The sequence below is a fragment of the Pan troglodytes genome, chromosome 13 (genome assembly GCF_028858775.2).
Source record: "Pan troglodytes isolate AG18354 chromosome 13, NHGRI_mPanTro3-v2.0_pri, whole genome shotgun sequence".
Classification (NCBI taxonomy): Eukaryota; Metazoa; Chordata; class Mammalia; order Primates; family Hominidae; genus Pan; species Pan troglodytes.
Window position 1 is genome coordinate 53,807,317 of NC_072411.2, and position 21,558 is coordinate 53,828,874.

The 21,558-nt window shown below is 37.9% G+C and overlaps 1 protein-coding gene across 9 annotated transcripts in view; it reads right to left on the reverse strand.

The window, feature by feature from the left end:
* ARL5A (ADP ribosylation factor like GTPase 5A) overlaps nt 1–21,558 on the reverse strand; it is an 87,983-nt gene that overhangs the window by 37,008 nt on the left and 29,417 nt on the right. For 4 of the 9 annotated variants that reach the window (XR_010150088.1, XR_001716243.4, XR_010150091.1 and 1 more), the window contains exon 7: nt 19,004–21,031. The gene's annotated coding sequence lies outside the window, so the exon portion shown is untranslated. Of the gene's footprint in view, nt 1–9,684; nt 12,247–16,006; nt 18,955–19,003; nt 21,032–21,558 lie in introns of those variants that run through there. The other 5 variants (XR_010150092.1, XR_010150086.1, XR_010150087.1 and 2 more) reach the window with 5 other exon arrangements.

Consider the following 21,558-nt stretch of genomic DNA (forward strand, 5'->3'; position numbering starts at 1 on the left):
AGCCACTGTGCCCAGCCTGGTTTGCACTTTGAGATGCTCTGTTGGCAGACTCCTCAGCAAAGCCTGCCGCCTGCTGTGTCTTCCCACTGGTGCAACAAGCCTGTTGCTCTTTGGGTGTCCTCTGCTCTCCTGTCTCTTTGGGGCTCTGGGAGACATAGGCTTTTGCATATTCACCTCACTCCTGGTACAGTGTCCTTACTCATTCATCATGGGCACTTTGGGTCTTTCTGCTGTTCCAGATGTTAACAGGTGAATGAAGTCTCATAGTCACCGTATCAACCAGTGGGTACGGCAGCTCTCAGAATAAAACTTTCTTTCTCCAATTCTTTGCATTGTGCTATTATCTATCAACCGGCATATATTGAACAATAGGAGGCTCCAGACCTGCCCTGTCCAGTACAGGAGTCATTAGCTACTTTAGGCTATGGAGCACTTGCAAGGCACCTAATACAAATTGAGATGTGCTCTGAATGTAAAATACACGATGGATTTTGAAGACTTAACACAAAAAAGTGTAAAATATCTCAATAATTTTTATACTGATTACATGTTGCAGTGGTAACATGTTAGATATATTGGGTAATTAAAATGTATTAGTAAAATTAACTTTATTGTTTCTTATTACGTTTGAATGTAACTACTCAACAACTTAAAATTACATATGTGGCACACATCTTACTTCTATTGGACAGCACTGCCCAGGACACGTTTATTCAAATGTCTGTTGAGTGCCTATGAGGGTTCAGTCACTAAGCCAAGTGCTAGCTGCATGATGGGGCTTATGAAAAAAATCAAAGCCTTTGCCTTCATGAAGACAGATAGTAACGTAAACACCCTGTGGGTTCTTGCTGGCTTCCTAGATAGAGCCAATTTATCAAGGCAGGGGAATTGCAATAGAGAAAAGAGTTTACCACTGCACTCCAGCCTGGGTGACAGAGTGAGACTGTCTCAAAAAAAAAAAAAAAAAAAAAAAGAGAGTTCATCAGAGTGAATAGGCAACCTACAGAATGGGAGAAAACTTTTGCAACCTATCCATCTGACAAAGGGCTAATATCCAGAATCTACAAAGAACTTAAACAAATTTACAAGAAAAAAACAACCCCATCAAAAAGTGGGCAAAGGAAATAAACAGACACTTCTCAAAAGAAGACATTTATGCAGCCAACAAACATATGAAAAAAAGCTCATCATCACTGGTCATTAGAGAAATGCAAATCAAAACCACAATGAGATACCATCTCATGCCAGTTAGAATGGAGATCATTAAAAAGTCAGGAAACAACAGATGCTGGAGAGGATGTGGAGAAACAGTAACACTTTTACACTGTTGGTGGGAGTGTAAAATAATTCAACCATTGTGGAAGACAATGCAGTGATTCTTCAAGGATCTAGAACTAGAAATGCCACTTGACTCAGCAATCCCATTACTGGGTATATACCCAACCCAGTGGATTATAAATCATTCTACTATAAAGACACATGCACACGTATGTTTATTGCGGCACTATTCACAATAGCAAAGACTTGGAACCAACCCAAATGTCCATCAATGATAGACTGGATAAAGAAAATGTGGCACATATACACCATGGAATACTATGCAGCCATAAAAAAGGATGAGTTCATGTCCTTTGCAGGGACATGGATGAAGCTGTAAACCATCATTCTCAGCAAACTAACACAGGAACAGAAAACCAAACACCACATGTTCTCACTCGTAAGTGGGAGTTGAACAATGAGAGCACATGGACACAGGGAGGGGAACACCACACATGGGGGCCTGTTGGGGGGTGGGGGGCTGGGGAGGGATAGCATTAAGAGAAATACCTAATGTAGGTGATGGGTTGATGGGTGTAGCAAACCACCATGGCACATGTATACCTATGTAACAAACCCGCATGTTCTGCACATGTACCCCAGAATCTAAAGTATAAAAAATAAAAAATAAAAAATAAACTAAAAGATTCAAAGGAACTAGTTAAAAGGCAATAGCAGTCATCCAAGCCAAGTGTTGATAACTTATACTAAGGTGGTAGCAGTAGACATGCTCAGTGGGGAAGTATGTTTCACCTGTCCCCAGTCTTCCAGTTATCTGGGCTCAAATAAATACAAAGACAAGAAAATGTAAATAAATTAATAACAAGGAGAAGCTCAGCTCTCTCTCTACTGTTTCCAAGGAGCTCCAGAGAGGAACCTACATTTTCCCGGTGATCTCGCTCACCCTCACTCCTGATCCTTGCTCTAAACTCTGTACTTGATTCTCTGTTCAGCTTGCTCTGAATGTGACCTTCCCGTGCTAATACAAGCCTAGGCGGTGCTAATACAAGTCTAAGGAAGTAGTAAAGCTTCACTGAAGACTAGGGAAAAGGTAACAAAAAACCAGAGTGTGAAAGAGAAAACAACCTTTACTTCATCATCCAACAAGCCTGTTGGCAAAGATCACTTTGGGCATTTCCTCCTCTCTCCTTTTCCTCCAGTTCCAGGGTCCAAACTCCTTTTCTTGAGTTTCAAAGAGAAAATGTAAAAGTCTCCCTCCTTCTTACTCAGAGCCAGTTAATGTTACTGCCCTCTTTCTCTTGACCTTACATCCAGATGCAGCTGGGGCTTTGCCTTCTAGAAGTACATGGCCCCAAAACAGAAGGATACATTTTCCTTGGTCGAGTCCCTTTAACATGAAATCATCTGAAATTAGGTTTTTAAAGAGAATTTTCTTTTTCCCACATTTGTATGACCTCATTTAATCCTCATATGAAGTGGATGTTGTGAAGCAGAAAAGAGAAGCTAAGAAAGGTGGCAGAGTAAGTTGCTCCAAATTATATAACAAGATCAAGAGAAGATTCAAAACTGAATCCAGCTGAAACCCCGGACCCATCACCACCAGCCTACACCACCTCCCCTGCAGAGATGGGCCCAAGGGCAAGGTCATTATTATCTCCTCACAGCACCACCACCTACTCCCTCTCCCTTTTGGAAAGCCACTTTTCACCTTGATGACTAGAGACTCAAGAATAAATTTTGCAGAAATTGTATAACCAAAACCGCATTCTAATTTAGTGCCATTTTTCCTCTTAAGGTTGTTATTGTTGTTTTCTCTAAAGGACAATTCTCTGTGTGCCCAGGAGCTGGTAAGTCACTCAAATTTATTCTATTTCAATAAAAAGCAATAGTCACCTATGGAGATCCCAGGTGAAATTAAAATTCTTTGAATTCTCCTAAGCAAGGAAGAGACGGGTCAGAGTTCAGAACACTTCCTCTAACTAGGCAAGGATATACTAGCATCTTAGTGGGAAATAGAAAACAAAAAATTGCAAAGGCTGTGGTGGTGGTGATAATGGTAAGAAGAAGAAAGAAGAAGGAGGAGAAGGAGAAGGAAGAAAGGGAGGAGGAGAGGGCGAGGTAGGGGGAGGGGGAGGGGGAGGAATCATCAACATTTATTGTCACTTGGTGCAAGGAGGAGGAGGAAAAGTCATCAACATTTACTGTCACTTGGTGCCATGCACTGCACCAAGCACTTTACATTCATTGACTCATTTAACTCTCACATCAACTCTGTGAAGTTGTTCCTACTGGTATCCCCATTTTACTGCTGAAGAAACTGAGTCTCAGACAAATTTACCAACTTGCCCAAGATCACAGAGTCTAGATGTTTTATTTTTAAAACATATGAACTTCTGGAGCATTTTCGTAAGATAACCTGGACAGAAACATGTGAAGATTGGTCCTCAGAGCCTCTTCCAGATAACAGAACATCTAGAAAAGACAACATCAATTGGGTGTTACTGAGAACTGGTGTATGAACCAGATGCCACTGCCACACCTACTGATAAATTAATTAGGGCAGCAATTAATTTAGTTTTGGTTGCACTGATTTAATCATTGAATATTTATTCAAGTCATCACAGTGGAATGAATTTGGTTGATGCATTCATTTACTAATTTATTAATTCATTGATTAGCTGACACATGCCAGCTACTGCAAGGCACTGAGGATACAAAGATTCATGAGACTGTACCTGTCTTCAGGTCGTTCAGAGCCTAGAATGGGACCATAGGCTTGGCAGGGTGGGATTTTTCCCGTCTCTGCCTTCTCAAGCTGGCACCTTCAAGGCTAAGGTAATAGAAGGGGTCCTTGTGTATTGCGACAGAAATGAAGACATTCTTAGCATCAGAGAAAGGATTGTGTCAGCAAGTGTGTAACCTTCCCCATTTGTTTTTCAGACTTTGTATTCTGAGGTCAGACCTATACGGTGCTTCCTTTTTCCTTTCTTTTCCGTTTTTAGGAGCAGAAGCTACCTTTCCTGCGTATCCAACAGGAGACCTGTGTGGAGCATAAAATGGAGACGGATGCATGTGGCTGAGACACAGCAGACAGTGAACCTTTGCAGGGGATGGCAGTGAGGATCCAGGAGAAGGGAAGGACCATCCAGGAGGGGAGAGAGGCCTTGAGAGAACTACACTTGGTGCCAGCTATTGGGGGGTGGCCAGGAAGGTGGTCCTGGGGAAGGAGCTGTACCCACAAATGTTTTACATCCAGCAAAATAACATTGTCCATCTTATTAAATAAATGTTGCTTCTTTGAATTGTATTGAATTAGTGGTGTTTAAAATTTAATTTGTAAACGTATTTTGGTTTAAATGTATCAGTAATAAATCTGATTTATAAATAAAAATATACTTGACTTTATATATACAGATAGTCTTCCCTTATCTGTGGTTTTGCTGACCGACAGACAACTGAAGTCCAAAAATATTATACACAATAAGACATTGAGAGAGACACCACATTCACAGAACTTTTATTGCAGTAAATTGTTATAATTGTTCTATTTTTTATTATTCATTTCTTACTGTGCTTAATTTATAAATTAAATTTCATCATAGGTATGTATGTCTAGGAGAAGCTTAATATATATGGGTTCCATACTATCCATGGTTTCAGGTGTCCACTGGGGATCTTGGAATATAACCCTTGCAGGTAAGGGTGCACTACTCAATGTACTAGGATGTGGAAATTTAGTAAAAACAACTCTGGTATTCATAGAATTATTTGAATAATTTTTCCATTTTCAAAATTACAGTATAATTAATATATAGTAAAACGTACCCTCTAGTGTACAGTTCTGTGAATTTCGACAAACATGTATAGTCATGTGGCCACCGCTGTAATCAAAATGTCAAACGATTTCATCATCCCAAAAATGTCCCCCATGCTACTTTGTGGTTAACCCTGCTTATCACCCTGGCTCCTGGCAACCACTGATATGTTTTCTGTCTCTATAGTTTTGCCTTCATATGAATGTCGCATTAATGGACTTGCACATTATGTAGCCTTCTAAAAAACGAAAAAATCTTTGTTGAGGTATAACTGACATCTAGTAAATTGCATATATTTAAGGATACAATTTGGTGGTAAGTTTTCACATATGTAAACACTCATGAAACCATCATCACTATAAAGATAATGAATATATCCATCATTCCAGAATGTTTCCTCACACCCCTTTGTAATCCCAGCTCCCATATTTCCCTGGTCTCCCATTCCCACTAATCTGCTTTCTGTGACTATAGATTACTTGGCATTTTCTAGAATTTCATATAAATGGGATTATTCGGTATGCAATCTTTTTTGTCTGGCTTACATTCAGCATAATAATTTTGATATTCATGTGTCTTGTGTATCAATAGTTTGTTCCTTCTTACAGCAGAGTAGTATTCCATTGTAGGGACATAACACAATTTGTTTGTACTTGCATGTGCTAAGGGACATTTGTTTTTTTTTTTTTTCAGTTGTGGACTATTATAAATAAAGCTCCTATGAACATTTGTGTACAAGTCTTTGGGTTTTTTTCACTCGGGTAAATACCTAGTAATGAAATGGCTGGGTCATACAATAGGCACAGGTTGAACTTTTTGAGAAGCTACTTATTATTTCCCTAATAACTAATGCTGTTGAGCATCTTCTCATGTGCTTATTTGTCCTCTGTATATCTACTTTGTTGAAATGTCTGTTCAGATCTTTTGCCTTTTTTTTTTCTTTGAGACAGGGTCTCTCTCTGTCACCCAGGTTGGAGTGTGGTGGCACGATCTTGGCTCACTGCACCTCCCCTTCCTGGGCTCAAGCAGTCCTCCCACCTTAGCCTCCTGAGTAGCTGGGACCACAGGTGCATGCCACCATACCTGGCTAATTTTTTCTATTTTTTGTACAGACAGGGTTTTGCCATGTTGCCCAGGCTGGTCTCAAACTCCTGGACTCAAGCAATCTGCCCACCTCATCCTCCCAAAGTGTTGGGATTACAGGTGTGAGCCACAGCACACTGTTCTATATTTTTAATTGAGTTATTTATTTTCTCGTGATTTTTAGATATAAGTTCTTTATAACATATGTGATTTGCAAATATTATTTGTTCCAATGTGTGGCTTATCTTTTGATTTTCTTACACACATCTTTCAAAGAGCAGAAGTAAAATAGCTCCCCCTCATCCAGGAGGAATACATTTCAAGACTCCCAGTGGATACCTGGAATGGTGGATAGTACTGAATCTTACATACTATGTTTTTTTCCTATATATAATACCTACGATCAAGTTTAATTTATAAATTAGGCATAGTAAGAGATTAACAATAATAAATCAGAACAATTATAATAAAATGCTGCTATAAGTTATGTGAATGTGGTCTCTCTCTATCTCAAACATCTTACTGTATGTAACAATTTTGGACCATGGTATTCACTGCGGGTAATGAAACCACAGATAGTGAACTACAGATAAGAGGAGACTACCATACTTAATTTTTATGAAGTTTAATTTTTTTTCTTCTTTTATGGCTCAAATTTTGGTTATACAGCTAACAAATCTTTGCCTAACCCAAAGTCACAAAGATTTTCTTCTGTGTTATCTTAAGAACTTTTATAGTTTCAAGTTTTACAGTTAGGTCTATATTCCATTTTTAGTTATTTTTGTATAGGTTACAAGATACAGAACAAGGTTCTTTAAAAATAGTTTGGGTGAACTCAAGTTTCAGAAACATTATAATGTTTTCTCAAGGCGCTTGGTTGAAAAGGGAAGGGAAGAATCAGGTAGTATCAAGAAGGAGGTATAACATTAAGAGAGTCTAGGATTTTATTTTTTTTATACAGCGGAAAAGTTGGAAATGCCTTAGATCACACAGACCACTTGAGGGGAAGAGATTGAAAAACCAATAAAAAAGATTCTCCTCATTACAATGGAAGCTCAACTTTGACCATCTTAATTATGATGACTACATTCCCAGCATCAGCACAGTGGCATGCATATAGTAGGTGTTCCATAAAATGTTATGGAAGGAGAAAAACAAGGCATGAATGCAAAAGGAAATGGAACTAAGAGTATAGTTATGGAAGGAGACTTGAATCAGCCTCAGTGACTAGAGAGAACAAACTCCCAGAAAATGAGCAAACGGAGATAAAATGGTAGAGAAGTCCAGGAGTTCACACCACATAGCCTTTATCATCTTTTAAATTATGAAGCAAGGCTGTCTGCTGGGGATGGGGAAAGGAATATGGAGGAGACCTGAGGAGTCCGCAGCAATACCCCATGCGGGCAGGGAGGAAGAGCATCCACTGTGTGCTGAGTTAGGTGTTTCAGGAGACACTGTGCAAGATGGGATTCCCTACCATTCAGCCTTAAAAAAGAAGGAAATGCTGTCATTTGCAACAACACAGATGAACCTGGAGAACACTACACTAAGTGAAATCAGCCAGGCACATAAAGAGGACTACCACATGATCTCACTCATATGTGAACACTCTATTTAAGGATGTTGCTACTTTGCAGGGCCAAGATCAGTGGTACCGAAATTTGAGAAATGGGAAAGGAGGAGGCAGGAGGTGGAGGGTAGGGAAGATGAATTCACTTTCTGACACACACATTACCTTTCAGACATCATCTGAACAATCACATAGGCAGCATGAATCTGTAGGTTACTAGGGTCTAAATAAACACTGAAAGGTCAAGGATGGAGAGGGAAGTTTGGTAAAACCCTGAGTGACTTGGGGTAGCAACAAGTGGGGGCATGTGATAAGGAATGTCCCACAATACAGAGGTGAAAGAGCAGTAGGCACAAATAAGAAAAAAAGAAATCAAACCTACCCCAGTAGAAGAACCAAGCTTGCTAATGACATCTAATAAAAAGTGGAGATGCCCTGGCACTGACCTATTTCTTACAGGTCTTTAGGCTATTTCAAAAGTATGTATGTCAGGAATTTGATTACTAGAAGCAGAAATACTTACCTGTGATATATTTCTAACACCACATAAGCTATTTGTTCATAAATCTGTCCCACCAGATTAAGCAACCTGGCAACATACATAGTTTCATTCTCTACATCCCTGACCGCTAGCAGTTTCTAAGTCAGAGTAGCTACTCAAATGTCTACTGACTTTTATTTTGCTATTATACATAAGAAGCCAAATGACACAATTTTGGACTCCCTAAGGGGGATGGGGTGAGGAGATACACACAGCATCAAAAGAATCATTTGTAGCTAAAATATTGTCCTCAGAAAACTGGACATGCACTTACTGATTTTTGCCCTGTTGATTGGTCCATTGAACGCTGTATAGTTCACTTGCGTTTCCATTGAGCCAAGAAGGAGGGTAGGAACTCTTGACTGCTTTCAGGCCACTGGGGCTCCTGCATTTATATGCTTGACAGTCTTACACTGCGAGGAAACAGACAACTAACAAATGCCTCTGAAACACATTTCTTATATGTCTGAAATGAAACGAGCAACGTAGGTTTAAATTCCAGACACCCAAATAATTTTTTTACCCCAAAAGATCTATCTCCAAGGAACTTCTCCAAAAAGTAAAATTTTTAACAGTGTCACCTTTTTCTGAATTCCCAATATGGGCTATGCAAGCTGGTATAGCTACACTTTGAAGAAACAAATATATTGAAAAGAAAAAAAAGCACAAGGTTTCCTTTGACTTTAATGAGTAGACTTTCAGCTCATTTCCTTTAAAATGCTGCCCCTGAATTGCAAATTACTTCATGGTCTTTATTTAGTGAGCTCTCTTCCTAGACTGACAGAGCCAGCTGCAGAATTGTACTGTCTATGGAAATAATATCATCAGCACTTTGTCGCTGAATAAGACCACAATCATTACATTTGGCTTCTTTTCACACAGCAGGAACTGAATATATGCTTGTTTACAGCAACAATATTCAGAAAGTTATCACTTTTGTACTCTATCAGTTGGTAACTTAAAATCAAAGGAAAATTTTGCATGAAATACCTGAATCCCTTTTTAAGGTCATTTTAATTTTAGTACATTACTAATACTTAAACTATTAGCTTTTTTTCTAGGATTCAAAGAGCATATTAATTAATTTTGATATTCAGTCAGAGTAGAAAGTATTAAGAAATCAATTTATATTCATTATACATATTTATATTTCTTATATTTTTCTGTTCCAACTTAGAAATAAAATTTTTGAGAACCACATTCACTGTGAAAAATGTTGTATAAATTTATGTGACATCTTTTATTCAAGTGAAGTTCTCATCTAGCAAATATTAGAAAAGTAGCCCATTAAACTATAAATAATTTTAATTTGGCTCTCACCAAGTATGAAAATAAGCAAGTAATTTTATAATTTGAAAAAAGAGTTTACATTTTCTTTACAAAATAACCACCTCTCTGACACTATTTAATAAAAGCTTTATTAAAATGAAGCCAAAACATTAACACCATTTATATGTACAAGACCATTAAACATTTTATTTTTCTATCTTTAATAAATGTTCTTCCATTTTTGTCATTTATTACTTTCCTAATTTGAAAAATTGATTAATGTGAAGAAACATTACTAAATTAAACAAATGTAAAGTTTAAATTTAATTATTAAATGGTTGAGTTTAAAGTTGACAGCTAGTTTAAGGTAGAAGACCTTCATAATCCAATTACTTTTACTTGGTTTCAGAACTACCCCTAGGCAAATTCTCCTAAAATAGAAACTACATGCAAGAAAAACACAAGCGATGTTCATCATTTAAGATAAACTTTAAAAGTTAAAATTTTAAAATTAATTTTAATAAAAATTGGTTTGTTACCAGTTAGCTATATAACCTAGAGCCAATCAATCTCTGTGTGTTTTCTCTTTTGTTAAATGTAGAACTTAATTCTTGCTCTATATACCTCTCAGGATTGTGAGAATAAAGATGATACATGTCAAATCAACTTGGAAATTATGGCACTATTGTAGAGGTGGCAAGAAATGGGAAATACTTTAGCAGACACATTGGACTAAGTTCCCAGCCAAGAACCAAATAATTTCAAAAATATTTAAGTGCAAAGAAACCACTAAGGCAACATGTAACCTCCTTTTACTAACAAATAGATGTAGTAATAAGACAAATCCAGGCATATAGTACTTACATCACTTTATGATAATACATGCTAAGGAAAAGTAAAATTGGCCAAACCCTGAAAGTTTCTGTTCTGTATATGTATGGACACCCCCAGTGCATGCCATGCTGATAGTGGGGATATGGAGCTGAATGGGATCGAGTCACTGCCCTCCAGCGGCTTGCAGTCTGGAACGACCTGCTGAAAATAGACAAAAATCCTGCACTATGGCAACAGAGAAAGACGTGCTGAACCGTCTTCCAGACCAGGCCAGACCTCCCAGGCTGATGGGAGAGTTCAGTCTTCAAGGATATGTCAAAGATTGCTATGTGAGAAAAGGAAGGAAAAGGCATTCTAGGTGGAAGGAACAGGCTAGATCAAGGCATGAGACAGAAAGAATAGATATTTAGAATACATTTAATTATAATAACCAGTATTCAATATTTTAGAAATTGTTAAAAAGACAATCAGCAAAACCACTATTTATTGAGGTTCCAAAATATACTGGGCTTGTGTTAAGGGCTCTGATACATACTTAGTTAAAAATATAATGAAACTAAGGTCCAGGGATGTTACTTAGCTTGCTGATAATGTTGTGGGCATATTAATAGGGTGTCTTTTTTTCACAGTATCAGGCTGATGATTTTTCTTGGCACCATATCCTACTTACAGTTTGCTTTCTAAGAAAAAGATCAGGTAAAGTTAAAACATTTTTAAAGTTCTCCAGTTTGATTCTTATCTGTAGGCACATCTTTGTAATAAACGTAAAATAGCAGCATTCTTTACATGGCATAAGGTAGTTACAATTCCTTCCAAAGGAATAAGAACTAGGAAATTCCTGGGAATAGTCATTATAGGTCAATTTGACTCAACCAATTGTCTACTGTTTCTGAAGAACTTTTAAAAAGCTTTATTGCTAATCATTCTTCCCTGCCACTTGCCTTCTTACCTCAAATGTAAAAACTGAGTAACAAAAACTTTAAGGCAAAGCTCTTATTTTACAATATCATTTCAGGAATAAAAACAACAACATGAATTGAGTCACAACTATGTGCTTGGATCATAGAACTAGTTTACTTTCTTAATTGAATTAACATAACAGCATCATTTTAAGATTTGTGTAACTAGAGCAGGGCATGGTGGTGCAGGCCTGTAGTCCCAGCTATTCAGGAGGCTCAGGCAGGAGGATCACTTGTACTGAGGAGTTGAAGTCCAGCCTGGGCAACATAGTCAGACCTTGTCTCTAAAACTAAAATAAATAAATAAATAAATATGTGTGTACCTGAGGCAAAGAACAGGCAGAAATACTGATGATCATTCTGCCAAGTTGGTAAAGAAGCCTTGCCCATTTTTTTTCTATTAGCAGTACTTAATGTTCACTACATTCATTCATTCACAAGTTATTTTTTATATAAAGGTCATTAATGACATTAAATTGCCTATTATAATGGCCCAATGTAAACACCAGCAGTTTGTCAGCAAGAAAAGCTTCATTATTCACAAATGCTGGTCAAGTCTTGCTACTAATTCACTTGATGACAGAATGACCAACTGCCCCTTAAGCTGACAACCCTTCCCCTCCACTGCTATCACTGCAAAAACACATTGTCCCCTATCTGAACATGATAACTGAGTGTCGTTTCTGGGTAACACTGAGGTGATTCAAAACACACTTCATAATTAACAATGTGAATTATTTCACATCATCCCATCTCTTTATCATACCGTCATTCTTCCAGGCAGCAAGCTCCAACTGCTCTGTGCCTCCTTCCTCTCTTTCTCCTCATATCTAGTTACCACAACTCCTCTTCTGCCCAGACTAGTCCTGCAGGAATGTTTTTCTTCTTCTTATGCCCCTTTTTCATGAATTAAAAAAAAAAATTATTTTTAGTTGACAAATTGTATGTATTTATGGGGTATAATGTGGTATTTTGATATGCTGGAGTAATTATTAATAGTGCCTTCTTTGACTCTTAAGCATGTCCCATTTTGGCTGATAACTTATATGGTTACTTACCCATATTCCATTAGATATCAAGTTTACCTTTGCCTTCTCTGCCTTGTTGCAGGCCTTCATTTTCTTTCACCAGGGATAATATAATAATCTATTTATGATGTTATCCCCAGTTTCCTCTCTTTTCAACCCATCTTTTAGAAGTTGCCACAATAACTTTCATTTTAAGAGGCTGGCCTTCAACTGTTATTCCCAGGCCAGGTGCAGTGACTCATGCCTGTAATCCCAGCACTTTTGGAGGCCCAGGTGAGAAGATCATTTGAGTCTAAGAGTTTGAGACCATCTTGGGCAACACAGCAAGACCACATCTCTAAGAAAAAAAAAAAAATTAGCCAGGCGTGGTGGTATGTGCCTGTAGTCCCAGCTACTTGGGAGGCTGAGGTGTGAGGATCACTTGAGCCCAGAAGGTCAAGGATGCAATGAGCCATGATCATGCTACTGCACTCCAGCCTGGGAAACACAGCAAGATCCTGTCTTAAAATAAAACAAGCAAACCTTCAGTGGTTCCCCAATGCCTACTACTACTACTACCTCACTTTAGTCTATAAGGACTGTTGACTCTTGCTATCACTGTCTCTCTTCATATAGCCTCCAGTACACCTGATCTGAACTATTCACTTTACATTTGGAGTGGGTTTTTGTTTGTCTGTTTGTTTTTTTGAGATAGTCTCATGGTCCCCTGGGCTGGAATGCAGTGTTGCATGTTGCAATCATGGCTCACTGTAGCCTCAACCTCCCAAGATCAAGTGATCTTCCCACCTCAGCCTCCCAAGTAGCTGAGACAACAGGCACACGCCACCATGCCTATTTTTTTTGTTTGTTTTTTGTAGAGATGCGGGTCTCACTATGTTGCCCAGGCTGGTCTCAAACTCTTGGGCTCAGGTTCTCCTCCTGCCTGGGCCTCCCAAAGTGCTGACATTACAGGTGTGAGCCACCACACCCAGCCCCTTTGGGTGTTTTTAAATATAACTTTGGCATTTATAACAAATGCAACCACATGTTAGATCTTATTAGAAGTACTAAACTTTTAGGACACCAGATCAGGTTGAAGAGTATTTTGAGTACAGCAGTTAAACCATTTAAAAAGACCATTACCATTTACAACTAATTCTCTGCGGGCATTTGATGTCATTACTACACAGCCAAAAAGAACCTATCCCACAAACCAACCAACCACCAAACCATCTAAAGCAAAACACATAATATCAAGGCATAAGCTAAAAAGGTAATCTCTTTACATCTGCAATAATTGGTAAGAACTCGGTCAAAATCAAACTTGCACTGAAGGTTGCAAATGGCATTGCATCAGTGAATTTTTACCAATCACCTTTTGTTGTTGTTGTTTTTTTTTAATTTCAACTTTTATTTTAACTTCAGGGGATTTATGTGCAGGTTGTTACCTGAGTGTATTGCATGAAGCTGAGGTATGGGGCATGACTGATCCCATCACCGAGGCACTGAGCATAGTACAACAAAGCTTTTCAACCTTTGGCCCCCTTTCCCTTACCCCTCTAATAGTCCCCAATATTGCTGCCATCTTTATGTTCATGAGTACCCAATGTTTAGCTCCCACTTATAAGTCAGAACATGTGGTATTTGGTTTTCTGTTTCTATGTTAATTCGCTTAGGATAACAACCTCCAGCCACATTGCAAAGGATATTATTTTGTTCCTTTTTATGGCTGCATAGTATTCCACTTACCAATCATCTTGATCTCTAAACTGAGAGCTTCATCCCATTTACTTAATACAACTTTTGTATTCCTTCCCATCCCTATTAGATGATTCTTTAAAGACAAAATGATTCAGCAATGTTTTCTGATTATTGGTATAATGCGCTCAATATAGAATATTTGTAACATACAAAATCGTAATCAGAAAAATACTGGTTGTAATGTTGCCGCCTACAACTCCTAATGTTATAATACATTTCTTTCTTCTTTTTTTTTTTTTTAAGACATAGTCTCACTCTGACACCTAGGCTGGAGTGCAAACACAGCTCGCCACAGCCTTGAACTCCTGGGCTCAAGTGATGCTCTCACCTTAGCCTCCTGAGCAGCTGGGACTATAAGGTACCTGTCACCATGCCTGGCTAGATTTAAAAAATATTTTGTAGAGACAGGGTTTTGCCATGTTGCCCAGGCTGATCTTGAGTTCCTGGGCTCAAGCAGTCCTCCGGCCTCAGCTTCCCAAGGTACTTTCCTATCTTTTTTCTATGTTTTTTGTTCTCGCATAATTCAGACGATAGATGTAAAAGTTTATATTATAAAAAAAATTGTTTATCCTGTTTAACATGTCACAACCATTAATAATTTCCTCATATTATTTAAATGTTAAAATACTTAATGGTAGCATGTTTTATCATATAACTCAACTGTTTTTAATATGATGGACATAAATGGATGGACACTGGGTGACTTTTCTGAATGAACACAGGACTTCCTACACAGGACTGGCATTTAGGGCTGACAGCATAGATGGACACATTGGTGGGAGAGCATCCTAGAAGCAGAAGACTGGCCGTCTATGGTAGATAATAAAAGTTGTTCATTATTCTTCCCCAACATTAAAAAAAGGTCAGCTGAGAGATTGTATACATCTTTTACCTTCTACCCTTCGCAAAAGGAGTCAATGATTAGCATAGGCTGAATACATTATAAGCCGGTTAACAAGTAAACCGCACAATAAAGGATAAAGATCACAGAAACCTTGTGGGCGGAGGGAAGCTTTGCACTGCCCACTGCTGGAAGGACTGGTGAACATGCAGCATGACCTGAAGATGCCCAGAGTGGTGGTGGCCTGTGACAGTAGTCAACAGGTTTACAAATCTTAATATAAAGTGTCTTAATATAGAGATGGCCGTGTATATGCTGAAGAATTGACCAGGATGTGGGGAATCTTTTGGGAAGACAATTAGGCAACAGGCTACCAAAGCCTTTTAAAAGGCCATACGCTTTGACACAGCGATTGGACTTGTGAGAATTCATTCTATGAAAAATAACTCCAAATGTTAACTACAGTAAAATTACTGCAATGGTAAGAAATAAGGAACAACAGTGTACATCAACATTAGACTGGTTAAATTATGTCATGTCCAAACAGCAAACACAATATATCCATTAAAATGTTTTATATGTAAATGATGTTTACAGTATATCATGGAAAAATAAAGTTGTTTTTGGAATTCTGTATTCAAAACAAACTAAGAAATGTATACTCATTTGTTGCATAATGATGGGGATTTGTTCTAAGAAATGCATTACAAGTGATTTCATCATTGGGTGATCATAGAGTCTATGTATGCAAACCTAGATGGTATAACTACATGGTATAGCCTATTGTTCCTAGGCTACAAACCTGTACAGCCCGTTACTGTACTGAACACTGTAGGCAATTCTAACACAATGGTTATGTATTTGTGTATCTAAACATAACGTAGGTACAACATATGTTACTTGGGTGATGGATACACTAGAAGCTCTGACTTCACCACTATGCAACCTATAGATGTAACAAAATTGTACTTGTACCCCATAAATTTATACAAAATTTCTTTAAAAGATAAAAAAAAAATGGTACACTTGTATAAGGCACTTAATGTGACTGGAGCTTGCAGGACTGGAAGTTGCTCTGGGTGAGTCAGTGGTGAGTGAAAGTAAAGGCCTAGGACGTTACTGTACAGTACTGTAGACTTTATAAACACCCTACACTTAGGCTAAATTTATTCTAAAAACAAACTGTGCTACAATATTACAACAGTTACAACATCACTAAGTGATAGGAATTTTTAAGCTCCATTACAATCTTACAGGACCACCACCGTGTATGTCATCCACTGCTAACTGAAACCCTGCTATATGTCCCAAAGTGTTGGTAACGGTTATCTCAATTTGACTTATGTCTCTTTTCTGATTTTCACTCAAAAGAGTCATGTATATCTTATGTAATTTTTAAAAATTTTTATTTATTTATTTTTTTGAGAGTCTCGCTCTGTTGCTCAGGCTGGAGTGCAATGGCACAATCTTGGCTCACTGCAACCTCCACCTACTGGACTCAAGCGGTTCTCCTGCTTTGGCCTCCTGAGCAGCTGGGATTACAGGCACGTGCCACCGTGCCCAGCTAATTTTTGTATTTTTAGTAGAGAGGAGGTTTCACCACGTTGCCCAGGCTGGTCTTGAACTCCTGACCTCAGGTGATCCACCCGCCTCGGCCTCCCAACGTGCTGGGATTACAGGTATGAGTCACCGTACAAGGCTGATTTTTTTTTTTTTTTTTTTTTTTTTTGAGACAGAGTCTCACTCTATCATCCAGGCTGGAGTGCAGTGGTGTGATCTTGGCTCACTGCAACCTCTGCCTCCCAGGTTCAAGCGATTCTTATGCCTCAGCCTCCCAAGTAGCTAGAATTACAGGCGTGCACCACCATACCCAGCTAATTTTTTGTATTTTTAGTAGAGAGGGGGTTTCACCATATTGGACAGGCTGGTCTCAAACTCTTGACCTCAAGTGATCCGCCCACCTCAGCCTCTGAAAGTGCTGGGATTACAGGTGTGAGTCACCACGCCTGGCTGTAATTTTTTAGGCCAGGTGCAGTGACTCACAACTGTAATCCCAGCACTTTGGGAGGCTGAGATGAACAGATCACTTGAGACCAGGAGTTCGAGACCAGCCTGGCCAAGATGGCAAAACTCTGTCTCTATCAAAAATACAAAAAAATTAGCCAGGCATGGTGATGCATGCCTGTAACCCCAGCTACTCGGGAGGCTGACACAGGAGAATTGCTTGAACTTGGGAGGCGGAGGTCACAGTGAACCAAGATCACACCACTGCACGCCAGCCTGGGTGACAGAGTGAAACTCTGTCTCAAAAAACACACCACTTTATATGCTGAAAAGATAATCATAAAAATTTAAGCAGTATACTAGGATGTGTTTTGCACACACATCTGCAAAAACATGACAAAAGATAATATATTCACTATTTAAACAGAGCTCCAGTGGCGAAATTGGTTAGCACATGGTACTTATATTTACTGTTTTAAGAATTTAATTTACTCACAAGAACACCAAGATTATAATAAATGAATAAAGCAAAAGAACAATTCAGAGGGAATTAAAACAGCAAAGAAAAATAGTCTCAATAACTAAATAGGTGCAAAATATAACAATATGCTTATCTCTCTATTAAATTGGAGAGGGTTTTGTTGTTTAACATATTAGTGAAAATTTGAAATAGGCACCCTCAAATCCCATCCTACCATTTAATCCAGTAGTTTCACCTGAGATTACAGCCAGAAGAAATAATTTTAAATATGAAAAAACACACTAAGTAGATGGCCATTGCAATGTTATTTGTAATAATATAGGAAATACAGTAGAATATAATTTGGGGATCTAAATATATTGGAATTGTTTCAAAAAGATTTTTTCGGTAAACATCTATTTTGGTATAGAATAACTGGCTAGAATGCAAAGTACGTAATGATGAGAATAATGGGTCACCTAGGCATCCCAACTCATGGAATCCCAAAAGGGTGGTAATCAATCATAAGGAACACATTCAAAAGGACTGTTAGAGGTTATTCTAATGTTGTGAAAATCTCATCAATTTCACGGGACAAAAGTTATTTACTAGCAAAAAGGGGATATTCCAGATATTAAAAAATGAAGAACAAGCATAGAAGATGAATAAGATGACACAGCTGTTTTTCCAAAAAAGCTGGTATACCATTTACTATTTCAGTATCTGCAGATGCTGACAACAAACTCTGGTATGTTACTTACATTCCTTGATGTAGGCCCACACAGATTTCAAATACATAAAACTTGTATATATCTGCCACTGCATGATGCTTTTAGATCATTTTTAAGGAAATAAGTGCTATTTCTACTGAAAGAATGAATGAGAAAAACATACAGTCACCTAAAAACTCTTTTGAAGTTAGGCAGAATTAAATGAGAATTGAGGTAAGTGTTACATAAGAATTAAACGAGGCAGTATGCTGCAATCACATAGGTCAAAAAAAAAAACCTACCTATGAGAACAAAAGAGATAGAAAAAAACAACAAAAACATTAGTAGTCCACTCATTCATTCGTCAACACATATAAATTGAACACCTGTTACATACCAGGCACTGTGTTCAGCACAGAGAGATATAATTGCCATCCTGGGGCTTACATTCTAGCGGAGGGGACAAACACAACATTCAAGTCAGCATGTCACTGGGGCTGACTCCTCTCTCCCTGCTTTTTTCCCTTTTTTCTTCTGTTTACTATCAACTATGCTCATGAATGTTCGCTTTAATAATATTCATTTCAAATGACTGAACTTTTCTCAGATTTTAAAAGAAATCAACTATGCAAACTGATCATTATTTGTCAGGCTCATTTCCAATTCTAACATTCAGAAATACAAGATAGAGAGCTCTATAAATTGACCAAGTGCCAGAAAAGTTTCCTAGAGAAGATCAGGACAATCTTTCTGTCATTTGTACAATGCAGCTGTCATACCTTTTCAATTACCATGTGGATCCCAGTCTTTCCAACACTGAATCTGTATGTTTAGAGAATAAACCAGAATAAAAACACTGACAACACAGAGGTGTGAATAGTAATTATAATTAACCCTTTCTAAAAGAAAAGGTATATGTAATAGTACATAATAGAGTAACAATTGTAACTCAAGTCTTTTTTTTTCCTTTTTACTCAAAGCATAAACCAGACACAATACATTATACCAGATTAACATGCAACTTAAAAAGAGGTTAATGTACATATTAAGCATGGAAATTCACCAGTAAAATCTTATTTGTCATTTTACCCCCACTATCTTGACATTATTCTTCCATTTCATAATCAACAAGGTTCTACTTCTGGTCACCTGATAAATGCCTTGCATTCCTGGAGCTTGACATTTCAGTCAATTATGGATACAAGAACAATGTTACAAGCATAAAGAAAAAATGCATCTACGAAACAGCTGACTGCACTGCTTTCAATGGAAAGGTCCCCACTCCAACCTGCCCACTCCCTCCCTTTTCTCAGCACAAACATAAATATCCCCCAGTCATTCATGAAGCTGTGTTGTCAAAAAGGTCCTGAAGCATTATTTCGCTAAACACCTAACACATCAGCACTGACCAAATAAAAACCACCCAAGCACTCTAAAATTCTCACTTTTTCAAACATTCCTTGTGTGTAAAATTTTCTAAGCATACAGAGAAACACAAGTTCACAAAATGATAAAAAGATGAGACAAAATTTCTGCCTCTTCTTGAATGCAAATCTTGAGTCAAAACCTTTTATTGTTTTGGAAATTCAAATACAAGAAACCTAAGGTTTTCTTATTTGCTTGTCAATATGCATAGAGCCCAATTGGCAGGGATGGAGAGGGGAGGGGGGAAGGTGTTATACAAACAGACTAGGTGGAACCCATTTTTACCTAGGCTTCTCTAGGACAATATGATAAACAAGAAAGATTAGTATCTACTAGAAGAATTTGTCATATTTAAAATCAATATGATTAGTAAAATGTATTTTAAGTACAAATTAAAATGATTAGTATACATTTCTCTCATCTCTAGCAACCAAGAGAGCCCTCATTAGACATAGCTGCCTCCTCAATGCTGTATCTTGGACATTAGCCTAAAAAAAATCTTTAAAAGTGCTTTGCAGGTATCACCTCATCTCATGGAACCACAGAGGGATCTAAGAAAAGGCTACTCCAATCTAAAGGACTATTTTCAAGCAAAAATAGAGGAATTCTGTGTATCATCAATGAAAGAAGTTTAGGGGAAGGGTATAGTACATATTACAATAATTTAAAATCATATGCACATTTCACTTTCCATGCATGATGATTTTAACATGAAACAATGTAACTATATATCACTGAAAATACAATCAAGCTTTGCCCCAGAACTTACAGCCACTCTCTATAGTCAGTTAAGAAAAACCCTGGAAGAATATATGATAAATGTATTCAGATTCTATTAGTTTTATTTGTAAGCAGATTCTAAACAAAGAGGAGGAATTTGGGCACATATACACATGCACAAATGAAATGGTTCAACATCTAAATGATATGACACAAAATTACCACTATGAGAATCAAGAGGCTACTCTTATGCAAGCAACAAACTTTTACTTATGATTTCAAACATATAGTTTAATTTCCTGTTAAAACTGTTTTAAAAAACAGTACTAGGGTTCAGTTTTCTAGTCTCGGCATGAACTAATGCCAGGGACCTATTTGAATTAGGAAAGAGACAAAATGGTGTGACTCATGCTTCATTACATCATGGTTTGTTGAGGGTTAGGTGAATATCTTCCATTTCAAGATTTTTTATTTAGGCCAGGCGCGGTGGCTCACACCTGTAATCCCACCACTTTAGGAGGTTGAGGCGGGCAGATTACGAGGTCAGGAGATTGAGACCATCCTGGCTAACACGGTGAAACCCCATCTCTACTAAAAATACAAAAAATTAGCCGGGCGTAGCGGCAGGCGCCTGCAGTCCCAGCTACTTGGGAGGCTGAGGCAGGACAACCGGCGTGAACTCAGGAGGCAGAGGTTGCAGTGAGCCGAGATCGCGCCACTGCACTCCAGCCTGGACGACAAAGTGAGACTCTGTCTGAAAAAAAAAAAAAAAAAAGACTTTGTATTCAAATAAAGCACAAATTGTGACAGAAATCCTCTAGGCTGTGTCATCAGTTAAGACAAGCCATACGATACCATAGAAAACACATATAATTTATTAGATGGGCTTAAAATCAACACAAATCCATTTTTAGGCACTTCTTGAGTAGACTATGGGAATTTTCTACCAAAGAACAGGATATCTAGCAAGCAACAGCATAAAGATTTAAACTTTAGTTTTCAGAACAATACACAAGGGCTAGACATTGATAAGAAATACTGCATAACTAATCCAAGTGTATCCTGGAACATTTCTTCACAATTTGACAGGACTTTAGGGTTAACTAGAAAGTTACTTTTTAGCATCCAAAATTGTAATTTCTGGCTTTCTTTCCTTTTTACTCTATTATCATGGTCTTAAAATAATCTATCACACATTCTTTGAGGGAGCATGATATACAAGTTTTATTTTTGTGTAAGTGGAGCTTCAAAGACATATTTCTCTATCTGCATTTACAGTCA